Source organism: Rana temporaria, chromosome 3, assembly GCF_905171775.1.
Source record: "Rana temporaria chromosome 3, aRanTem1.1, whole genome shotgun sequence".
Classification (NCBI taxonomy): Eukaryota; Metazoa; Chordata; class Amphibia; order Anura; family Ranidae; genus Rana; species Rana temporaria.
The window spans coordinates 368,191,058-368,202,861 of NC_053491.1; positions in this window are offsets into that span (position 1 = coordinate 368,191,058).

Here is an 11,804-nt window from a genome sequence, read left to right on the forward strand (position 1 = left end):
AAGGTCATATGGGACAGGCATTGGCTTGGTAGAGCGAACTTTGGGGACCCATTAAGCCCAAAGATCCTCCCTAAAAGACTGCATTGGCTGACAGCTTAATTTACCTATTAGCGGTAGTAGTAAAGGAAACTTCATCCTCCTGCAAATCACTCATTGGCTCTTCATCACTTTCACTCCACTTCCCGATACAAGATAAAGTATCCAAAAACAGTTCCAATAATCCATCAGATGGAATGTCTGAATATGTTATGATAGAACACTCCTCAGTCGGGATATAATTATGCTTGGCACTTGCCTTAACTGGCACAACTGCATTATCCCAACTAATGGCAGATGCTACAGATCCATTGAGACAAGAATGTCGCTATCCCAGCTGGGAGTGATATCAAGAGCCCACCTGCCATCTATAGAGTCGTGCAGAAAGCTGCCAACTCTGCATCAATGAGAACCTCCAGAGCCAGGAGCTGTTGACATCCTTCCGTATAGCGTGGGTTGTAAGGTATAGTGGGTGTAATGCAAGATAGATTCATGGGCGCCAGACACTTCTTGAATGCAAAGAGATTCTATTTCTCTTGAACAGAACGTTGGGAGAGAGGGTTTGGGCCAGGACACCCTTAGGTAGTTGCAATATTAATTAGCAGACTTTGAGACTTCACACATGACTTTAACACTGTTTTATGTGGTATTTACCAAGTGTTTTTACTTTTTGAGGTGAATACTGCATAAAGGCATAGTGAATTGACATTTTCAGCTTTGCATGTGGTAAGTGGAAAAAAGTATCAGATTATCTAAATACTGCATGTGATCTGCTTTAGTGAATAGAGCCCACTAACACTTATCCCAATGCTAACCCATTGCTAACTTTAACCCTAGTGTTAACCCTAATAAGAATGCTAGTCTTTATGCAAACCTTAACACTTACCCCATGCTAAACCTGTTGCTAAGCCTAACACTAACCCGAATGCTAACCCTAACCTTAACTCTAACACTAACCCTAACTGTAACTCTAACGTTAATTCTAATGCTAACTGCAACTCTAAGGCCCCGTACACACCATAGAATCCATCCGCTGAAAAATCCCAGCAGATGGGTTTCAGCGGATAGATCCTATGGTGTGTACACGCCAGCGGATCTGTTTCCGCGGATATTTCTCCCCTGGGATGGATTCCAGCAGATCGAATATTCGCTGACATGCAGAACAAATCCATCTGCTGAAGTCCATCCCAACGGATGGATCCGCTGGTCTGTATAGACTCACCGGATCCATCCGTCCGAAGGGATCCCCCGCATGCGTCGTAATGATTTGACGCATGCGTGGAATTCCTTATATGACAGCGTCGCGCACGTCGCCGCGTCATAATCGCGGCGACGGCGCGACACGTCATCGCCAGAGGATTTCGGCGCGGATTTCAATGCGATGGTGTGTACACTCCATCGCATGAAAATCCGCCGAAATCCTCGAGAGGATTTATCCGCGGAAACGGTCCGCTGGATCGTATTCGCGGATAAATTCTATCGTGTGTATGGGGCCTAACACTAATCCTTATGCTAACACTAACACTAACCCTAATGCCGCATACACACCATCACTTTATGTGATGAAAAAAAATGACACTTTCTGTGAAGTAAAAAATGACGTTTTTGAAACTTCAATTTTCAAAGACGAAGTTGCCTACACACCATCGTTTTTCTCACAATGTTCTTGCAAAGTGAGGTTACGTTCCACCACGTTTTACCATTGAAGCTTGCTTCATAAGTAGCTTCTGGGCATGCGTGGATGAAAAAACGTCTTAGAAAACGACGTTTTTTGCTACACACGGTCAATTTCTGTGAAGTAAAAAGTGCACTTTTGAAAAACGACACATAAAATTGAAGCATGCTTCAATTTTTTTTGGTCGTTTTTTACAAGACATAAAACGACGTTTTCCCCCACACGCAGTCAATTAAAGTGACGTTTTTAAAAACGTCATTTTTTTTCATCACATAAAGTGATGGTGTGTACGCGGCATAAGGCCTTATTCACACTTCATGTTTCGCAAACATTCTTTTGTTTGACTTTTTTTGGCGTATTTTTCACATGAACACATAGGGGGCAGCCTGCTTATTTGAATGGGCTGCTCTATATGAGTGAAACACACTAAAGAATACACGCACATTTTTTCCTGCATATTTAGAATAGTTGTCACACATTTTGTCGCACAACAAAACGCACATTTGCTGGCCGCATTTTGATGATATTAACAATTAATAGTAGTACAAAAGGTGCAGCGCTAAAAATGAACATGAAAAAGTATAAAACTTTTTAAGGTCTTAAACACAAAAAAAATTATACAAATGAATAATAATATTCGTACTGTATTTGCTGGCATATAAGAAAAAGCAGGGGTCGTCTTATAATCTGGGTCAGCTGCTCGGATGCCTGCTGGATGTGCGGTAATACTGTATGTAGCTTCGGCTACAACAAATCCCGGTCGCCATGGCGACTAGAAAAGGGGTCCTGGCGACTTGGCTTGGAAGGGGGGCCATCTGGTGGTGAGCCGTTGGTATTACAAGTTATTACCACCAGATGTGTAAGCTGGCGCCATCTGGTGGTGGCCGTTGGTATTACAAGTTAAGCATTACAAGTTAAACAGCAATTCTAATGTCATTTTTCACTATTTTTACTGCCATCTTCTTCCCTCTAATTAGAACCCCCAAACATTATATATATTTTTTATCCTAACACCCTAGAGAATAAAATGGCGATCATTGCAATACTTTCTGTCACGTTGTATTTGCGCAGCGGTCTTACAAGCGCACTTTTTTTGGGAACAAATTACACTTTTTTTAATAAAAAAATAAGACAACAGTAAAGTTATCCCCATTTTTTTTAATATTATGAAAGATAATGTTACGCCTAGTAAATTCATACCCAACATGTCACGCTTCAAAATTGCGTCCACTCGTGGAATGCCGACAAACTTTTACCCTTTAAAATCTTCATAGGCGACGTTTAAAAAAATCTACAGGTTGCATGTTTTGAGTTACAGAGGAGGGTTAGGGCTAGAATTATTGCTCTCGCTCTACCAATCGCGGCGATACCTCACATGTGTGGTTTGAACACCGTTTACATATGCGGGCGCTGCTCACATATGTGTTCGCTTCTGCGCGCAAGCTCGTCGGGACGGGGTGCGTTTTCTGGCTCCTAACTTTTTTAGCTGGCTCCTAGATTCCAAGCAAATTTGTCAAACCCTGGCTTCGCCAATCCCGGTGAGCGATATATTCAAATGAATACAGAGCCTGCTTGGATTGGAGTAACAACCTCTGCCAATCTGAGCAGGCTATATACAGTAGCCTGCTCGGATTGGCTTTGAGAGTCAGATAGGCGTGGGCTGATGATGTTACAGCCTCTGCCAATCCATTAATAGAATACATGGCTCGCTGTGATTGGCTCCAGCTCCAGCAAGAAGGAAGAAGAATATGGCTCCAAAAGGAAGAAATATGAAGCGTCAGAAGCCTCAGAAGGGGGGTCGTCTTATACAGTGAGTACAGGCAAAAAATCTTAAAAAATGCAAAATTAGGGGGTCGTCTTCTACACCGGCATATACGGTATGCAAAAAATGTATGAAAATTATGATAATTAAACTTTGCTCAAGTCCATTTGTAATGACTGTAATAGCATAAGTGAAGTAATATTACAAACGAGTGAAAGTAGAACTTTAGTTAACACAAACGTGATGATAGAAGAAAAGCCGCCACCACTGATAGGAATGAGGCTTACCAGATGGAATGGACTCAGCAAGGCATGCGCCAAATGAGTCTAAAAGGGCTGAGTGGTGACACTACACCAAAAACACAAAGACCTCGGAACTGGCGAACATCAGAGTAAGATAGTCACACTTTCATCTCAGCAATAAGTGGCATAACCACAATATTAACAATGGGTACCGTGGCAGAGATCTTCAGGTTCACCAAAAATAAGGAAAAGGTATGCACATAGGAAAAACATTTATTTGAAAACATTTTAAATTTACACTCACATTTGAGAAGATAAAACAAACGCTTGTAAATATTAAGTAGATTCCATGCATGACTACCATATAACATATGTCCCTTCTGCATTACCTTACCCCTTCTACCCATTTCTTCCATATACCAAAGTAATGAGACCACACCAGGGGGTTGGAGAAAACATAGGCCATAGCAGCCTCCTTTATTAAAATTCTATTTAATTTAACAATGAACATCAAAACTCAGTTATCAAACCATCAGTCAACTAGTGTCAATCTTTGCAGGAAAACCTCGATTAAAACTTCCGTGTACATTATTGCACTGCGGTCCTCTCAAATCCGCTACTAGGCCTCAAGCCGACATGCTGGTTCAGAGACAACCATGACCGCAGTGCACCCGTTCCCAATGCTTCCAGCTAAGCCTTCGCTAACTGAAAGCCCAACATCAAGACCCATACCAACGACAGGTCCTGAACCCTTCTTTCCGAGGTATCTTCCTTCCCCCGCAAAGACCGGACACCCGCCACTGCCACGACATCGGCAATATCATAATCTGCACATGAAAGGAAAAAAGAAACACATACACACACAAATCCCTGAATCCTCATATTAGGGGAGGGTGGACGGGAACTTTCTCTCGGGCTGTGTTACCCGGGTGGGAGGTGACTCCCACTTTATATGCACTGTCCCCCCTCCCACACACTAGGCCACCTATCAACAACTCTCTACCATACTGTCCCCTGTTTCCCTCGTCATGCCAGCCCTCCGCCCATGCATTTTGTTTATTTTTCCATCCGGGCTTTTCTGTAGTAGCTGTAGATACGACCCGACCCGCACGTTTCATCTAAAAAGACATTTAGCTGGATTCACGTAGTCGTGCCTAACGTTAGGCAGGCGTAGCGTATCTCATGTATGCTACACCGCCGTAAGTTAGAGAGGCAAGTGCTGTATTCACAAAACACTTGCGTCCTAAGTTACGGCGGCATAGTGTAAATGTGCCGGCGTAAGCGCGCCTAATTCAAATTGTGAAGAGGTGGGCGTGTTTTATGTAAATAAAGCATGACCCCACGTAAATGACGTTTTTAATGAATGGCGCATGCGCCGTCCGTGGACGTAACCCAGTGCGCATGCTCCAACTTACGCCGCAAAGACTCATTGCTTTCGACGTGTACGTAAATTATGGCCAGCCCCATTCACGGACGACTTACGCAAACGACGGTTCCGACATCCATACTTAACATTGGCTGCGCCATCTTTTTGGTGGAATATCTTTAGGCCTGAAAACGCCTTACGTTAACGTATCTTTACTGCGATGGGCAAGCGTACGTTCGTGAATAGGCGTATCTCGCTGATTTACGCATTCTAGGCGTAAATCTGCGTGTACGCCCCTAGCGGCCGGCCTAAATAGACAGCTAAGATATGACGGCGCCGGCGGTTGTATCTTAGCTAGATTTAAGTGTGTCTCAATTTGAGAATACACTTAAATATACGACGGCGCAGATTCAGAGTTACGACGGCGTATCTACTGATACGCCGGCGTAACTCTACCTGAATCTGGCTAATTGTCTGGGGTCAAATTAACAATTAACAATTAATGGCACCACAAGCATGACGCTCGTTTTTCGCGCCTTCTGGGAACAAGTGTAGAAAACAATGTCCCTAACTCTAACCCTAACTCTAAGGCCTCGACATGTCCGCTGGGATCATTTGGTCTGATGGCTGTACACACCATAAGACCAAATTCCCCGCGGACAGGATACGCGGTGACGTGGCCGCGCCGTGGCTGCGACGATGACGCGGCGACGTGTGCGACCCTGAAAGGTCAATGCTTCCACGCATGTGTCCAATCACTTCGACGCATGCAAGGGCTTTCGGCGGAGCGGACATGTCCGGTGAGTCATACAGACGACCGAACATGTCCGACGGACAGGCTTCCAGCGGACATGTTTCTTAGCATGCTAAGAAACATGTCCGCTGGAAACCTGTCCGCTCACCTGGGAATCCGGTCCGGTCGGCCGTACAGACGACCGAACATGTCCACGGAAACTGGTCCGCGGACCAGTTTCAGCAAACATGTTCGGTCGTGTGTACGAGGCCTCACACTAATTCAATGCTAACTCCAGCACTAACACTAATGCTAACACTAACCCTAACAATAAATCTAAAGCTAACCATAATACTTTAACTCGAAAGATAACAATAAGACCCCTTTCACACTGGGCCTGCAAACCGACCTGAAACAGCGGCGGCTGTTTCTCCAGTGTAAAAAGCCCCAAGTGGTTTCACACTGGAGTGGTGCACTAGCAGGACGTGAAAAAAAGTCCTGCTAGCCGTATCTTTGGAGCAGTGAAGGAGCGATGTGTTTACCACTCCTGCCCATTGAAAGCAATGGGAATCCGGCAATGCGCTTCTGCAGAGGCGCTTTGCGGTGGTTTTTAACCCTTTTTCGGCCGCTAGCGGGAGGTAAAACTGCAACCGCCGCTCCCGCCCCAGTGTGAAAGGGGCCTAACTGTAATGCTAGCCCTAACTGTTTGCTAATAAAGCGATCACCCTCAGAAGACACAAGCGTGATTCGAGTTTAGTAGTGTCAGTGTTGTACCCATAATCCCTTAACCACTTCAATACTGCTTTCACCCCCTTTAAAGCGGAGTTCCACCCAAAAGTGAAATTTTCCGCTTTAAGCACTCCTCGCACCCTTAAATGCCACATTTGACATGACATTTTTTTGGGAGGGGGAGTGGGTGCTTAGTTTTAAGTGGAACTTCCTGTCCCACTTCCTGCTTTCTCCTACAGGCAGCCTAGGTGACTCCTCCTCTCCCCCAAGGTGGCCCCACCCTCCCGACAATCTTCTGGGACACGTGACAGGTCCCAGAAGATTGCCTGTCCACTGGGAGAGTGCAGTGGGATTCGCACATGCGCAGTGCGCGCCCGGCCATGAAGCCGCAAGCTGTCACGACCGGGTGCCCACAGTTCCAATGGAGGTGCCAAGGAGAGGAGGGGGAGAGGAGCGAGGCTCTGTGCGGCCATATCCCCTGTGGTGTGGTTCTACAATTGGCTACAAGCAAAGTTCTTCCAGGCGCAGACACCGCTGAGGCCTCTAAGGCAGCCATACAGTCTACCCTCTGGTTCTGGCTCTGGAACCCTCCTGGGGAGAAGGAACCCAGCAGTCCATGCTCCAGACTCTTCTGAACACTCCACTCCAGAGATTAGATCCAGAGGCCGGAGGACGCAATCAAACTCCCAGCCTGTGAACAGACTTGACCAAACAAACACTGTTCCCTTTATTACAGAAACACTAAATGTACCTAGCATCCTACACTATGGGTGCTACATACAGATGGCAGTGGGAGGAAATAGTAAATAGGAACCCAAAATGCTATGGATTTAAGCTAGTACACACCATAGAGGGATATGCTTTGTTAATCTTTCATTTCAGAGGTTTACAACCACTAATGCCTTGTACAGACGAGCAAACATGTACGATGAAACCGGTCCGCCGGACCGTTTTCACCGTACATGTCTGCCCGGGGATTTCTGTATGGTGGCTGTACTCACCATCATACAGAAATCCGCGCGTAAACAATACGTGGGGCGTGGCCGCGACGATGACGCGGCGACGTGGGCGGCCCTGCCAGTTCAATGCTTCCACGCATGCGTCAAAGTCATTCGACACATGCGAGGGATGGCGGGCGCTCGGACATGTACGGTAGGTCTGTACAGACGACCGAACATGTCCGAGCGGACAGGATTCCAGCGGGCTGTTTTAAAACAAGTTCAGAAATATTTGCCCGCTGGAAAAAGGCCCGGCGGGCAAATGTATGCTGGAATCCTGTCCGCTCGGGCCTACACACGACCGAACATGTCTGCTGAAACTGGTCCGCGGACCAGTTTCAGCAGACATGTTCGGTCGTGTGTACGGCCCATTAGAAGGAAGGGAATGTCCATCTGACTCCAGGAGACTAAAAAGGCGAATTTGATTGGTTAACCCACCTGGCGGTATTCCCGAGTGTGGCTCGGGGTAAGATTTCTGTACCAAAAGCGGTAACCCTGAGCCACACTCGGGATCGCCTCGCAGCAGCCACAGGCAGGTTTTACTTACCTTGTCCCTGGATCCTGCGACGCTGCCGCACTGTGTGAGCGAGCAGTGTCTCCTCGCTCGATTCACAGTGTCCCTGTGCCGCCGCGCTCCGTTCCCTGCGCCGTTATGACGCACGGGGCGGAGAACGGCCCCAAATTAAAAAAAGTAAATAAACACATTACATACAGTATACTGTATGTAAAAAATACACACCCCCCTTGTCCCTAGTGGTCTGCCCAGTGTTCTACATGTACTTTTATGAAAAAAAAAAAATGTTCTTTCTGCCTGCAAACTGTAGATTGTCCATAGCAACCAAAAGTGTCCCTTTATGTCAAAAGTGATTTTAGATCAGCAAGAAAACAGCGATAATAAATTAGAATCACTTGCAGAATTGTGCGATAGCGATTTGTGTGGGAAATGAGTCATAAAAAAAAAAAATAATGACAGCGACAATTCTGCAACTGAGCTAATTTCAGTGATTTTGAGTTGATTACATTAATGAATAATTTTTATTATAATTATATTATTATTTGTTATAATTATTTATAATTATTTATTATATTATAATTTATGATTTTGTTTTTCAAACTTTTTCATACCCGAGATGTCTGCTAGACTCTTGTTTGGACAGATTTGAGTGAGTTATTCCTAAGAATTACAATGTAATTGTAGAATGTAAAATGCCAAATTTCCTTGCAAAATAATGGTACCGCTTCAGCGCCTAAAATCTGAAATAATCATACCGCCAGGGAGGTTAATGTGGGCAGCCAGGACAGCTTAGTCTTCAGACGCTGCTGTACATGAAGTAAGATATGAGAGCGTGGCCAGGGAATGACAGAAATCTCCGTCTGATATAATAATAGCAGCCAGCGCATACACATTGTCGGTCTCTACTCTCTCGCTTACTCAGGTTTCCATTTCATCCAGTTCCGTCTCTGAGCTATTTTCAGCGTCAGTAAATGAGGTTTCCTTGGTTACTCTGTCACCCTCCCTCTGCAGATGATTACAGGAGGCTTAATAATAAGCGATTCCGAGAATCCATCCAATCCCAGGCCGGGATCTGTTACAGTGGCCTGTACAGAGTTAGGAAAGTTCAGGTGAATTTTTCCTTTTTGTTCCCAAAGAAAGATGAAATGGCATAGAAACGCAACACCAAAACAGAATGTCATTTATTTTTGGATTTATATAACAGGATATATACACCCCTACTGTATGAACCTACAGAAATAGATAGACAATACTATATTCATGTCATGCTCCTGCAAAGGACAACAAGAATTTTAATTTTCTGCTACAGTTTATATAAAGCTATCTGATATATCCCATTCTAAAATGTAAAAAGCTAAACTAATAGTTTTGCATGACGCTGCAACATCCACACAAAATAGGACACCCAATGTTAGGCCCCATACACACGATAGAATCCATCCGCTGAAAAATCCCAGGGAATGGGTTTCAGCGGATAGATCCTATGGTGTGTACACTCCAGCGGATCTGTTTCCGCGGATATTTATCCCCTGGGATGGATTTCCAGCGGATAAATATTTGATGACATGCTATCAAATCTATCCGCTGGAATCCATCCCAATGGATGGATCCGCTGGTCTGTACAGACTCATCGGATCCATCCGTCCGAAGGGATCCCCCGCATGCGTCGTAATGATTCAACGCATGCGTGGAATTCCTTATATGACAGCGTCGCGCACGTCGCCGCGTCATAATCGCTGCGACGGCGCGACACGTCATCGCCAGAGGATTTCGGCGCGGATTTCGATTCGATGGTGAGTACACTCCATCGCATGGAAATCCGCGCAAATCCTCGAGAGGATTTATCCGTGGAAACCGTCCGCTGGACCGTATCCGCGGAAAAATCCTCTCGTGTGTATGGGGCCTTAGAGGTGATTTATTCTTCCACGTATATTTCACTCATCCAGCTAATGTGCTGATGAAGAGGAGCAGGAGAGGGGCAAACAAGGATGCTGTGCTGGTGCCTAGGGATGGGCGAATGGTTTGGCCCGAACATTGGCTGTTCACACATTCGCCAAACACCCGAATTATCGGGGCACTCGACCATTTGTTCGGCCTGCCGAACGACCACAATGCACTGCGCCGCTGCACAGTGCATTGAAAGCCCTGATTGGCTAAAGCAATGAAAGCTTTGCCCAATCAGGACACCGAGTATTTTTTAGAGCCATGATTGGATGCTGTCATGATGACTCTATCCAATCATGGCTCATTGCTCTTAATCCTACCTCACACTATAAAAATATTCTTTCGATAGTGACATGGAAATTCGGCTGCACGCTGAGCGCACACCATATCTTCTGTGCTAATAAGCACACATTACGTCTCTTGGTATAATGCATCTTACCTATCACTCTATTTCCCGTATATCCCCAAGTAAACAGACATCACCACAGCTTACGTTCTCAGCAACATGCTCTTCTGGGCCTCTCCCCAACATGCCCTTGGCTTTTATTCCTATATCACAAATACAATGACAAACAGGAAGTGATGGCTCCAGCAGCCAATGGCTTCCTCCACAGGAAATTACCTCACAGGAAATCCTTCCAACAGGATGAGTTAATACAAACAGCCAATGAATAATGGCTAAGTGAGTCTTATGGGTGAGTCTGGGCAGGGACAGCGTGTATGCTTTTCCTGGAAGCCATTTTATTCAACTAAACAAAAGAAAGCCGCATGGCTAACAAACATGAACTCTGTCTCTGACCATAACAACTCAAAAGCCTTGTACACACGACCGGTTTTCCCATTGGAAAACTGCCATGAGCGCTTTTGGCCGGGAAAACTGGCCATGTGTATGCTTCATCGCAGTTTTCGCGACAGGAAAACTGCTGGGGAAAAAAAGAGAATCAGTAGTCTTTTCCCAGAGTTTTTTAACCCGGCAGTCTTCTTATGGGAAACACTGCCCGGGGTTCCCGACCAAAGCTCTCATGGCAGTTTTCCTGTCGGAAAACACCGGTCGTGTGTAGGGGGTTCTCGGTTTTTCCCTCGGGTTTCCCGGTGGTAAAAGTCAGCCGGGAAACCCATACGTGTGTACGAGGCTAAAGACTCCCGTATTTACCACTGGTATGAATCCTTATCGTGCGTTGTTCAGAAAGGAACTGTGGGTGGAAGGCTATGTGCAGGTGCACGCTACGCGTCCCGCCGTGTGTTTGATCAGGCACACAGAGACACACAAGCGTACATCCACCTATAACCGATAATGTCCTTGCAGAGTGAACATATCCCTTCAGACGATTGTCTGTGCAATGCACAGGGACCCCCACTCTGCAAACACCTCTCTCCAACCTCAGGAAGTTTTCCACTACCAGATGGGACTCAACGAGCGTCAGTCTGCCCCAGTCAACTCTTTAGAGCAGGCTGCGGGAGCACTAACACTGGGCGACACTATACCAATACATATTAAATACATATTCATAAAATTTCCACAACAAATAGAGGCCATTTTTTTTGTTATATCGACACAAAGAGAGATAGAACAGGGCTCTGTTCAGTGCTACTAGATAGTTAGTGTGCTATAGTGTGCAATTATTGTGCTATTCTATTGTCAGTGTAGAATATCAGTTTAGTGTGAATCTAGAGTAGGGATGAGCTTCGTATTCGAGTCCAACTCACGTTAGACTCGAACATCGTATGTTCGATCGTTCGTCGAATTACGAAAGTTTTGGGCCCTTTGCGCCAAATTCGAGTGGCGTTTCACGGCCCATAATTCA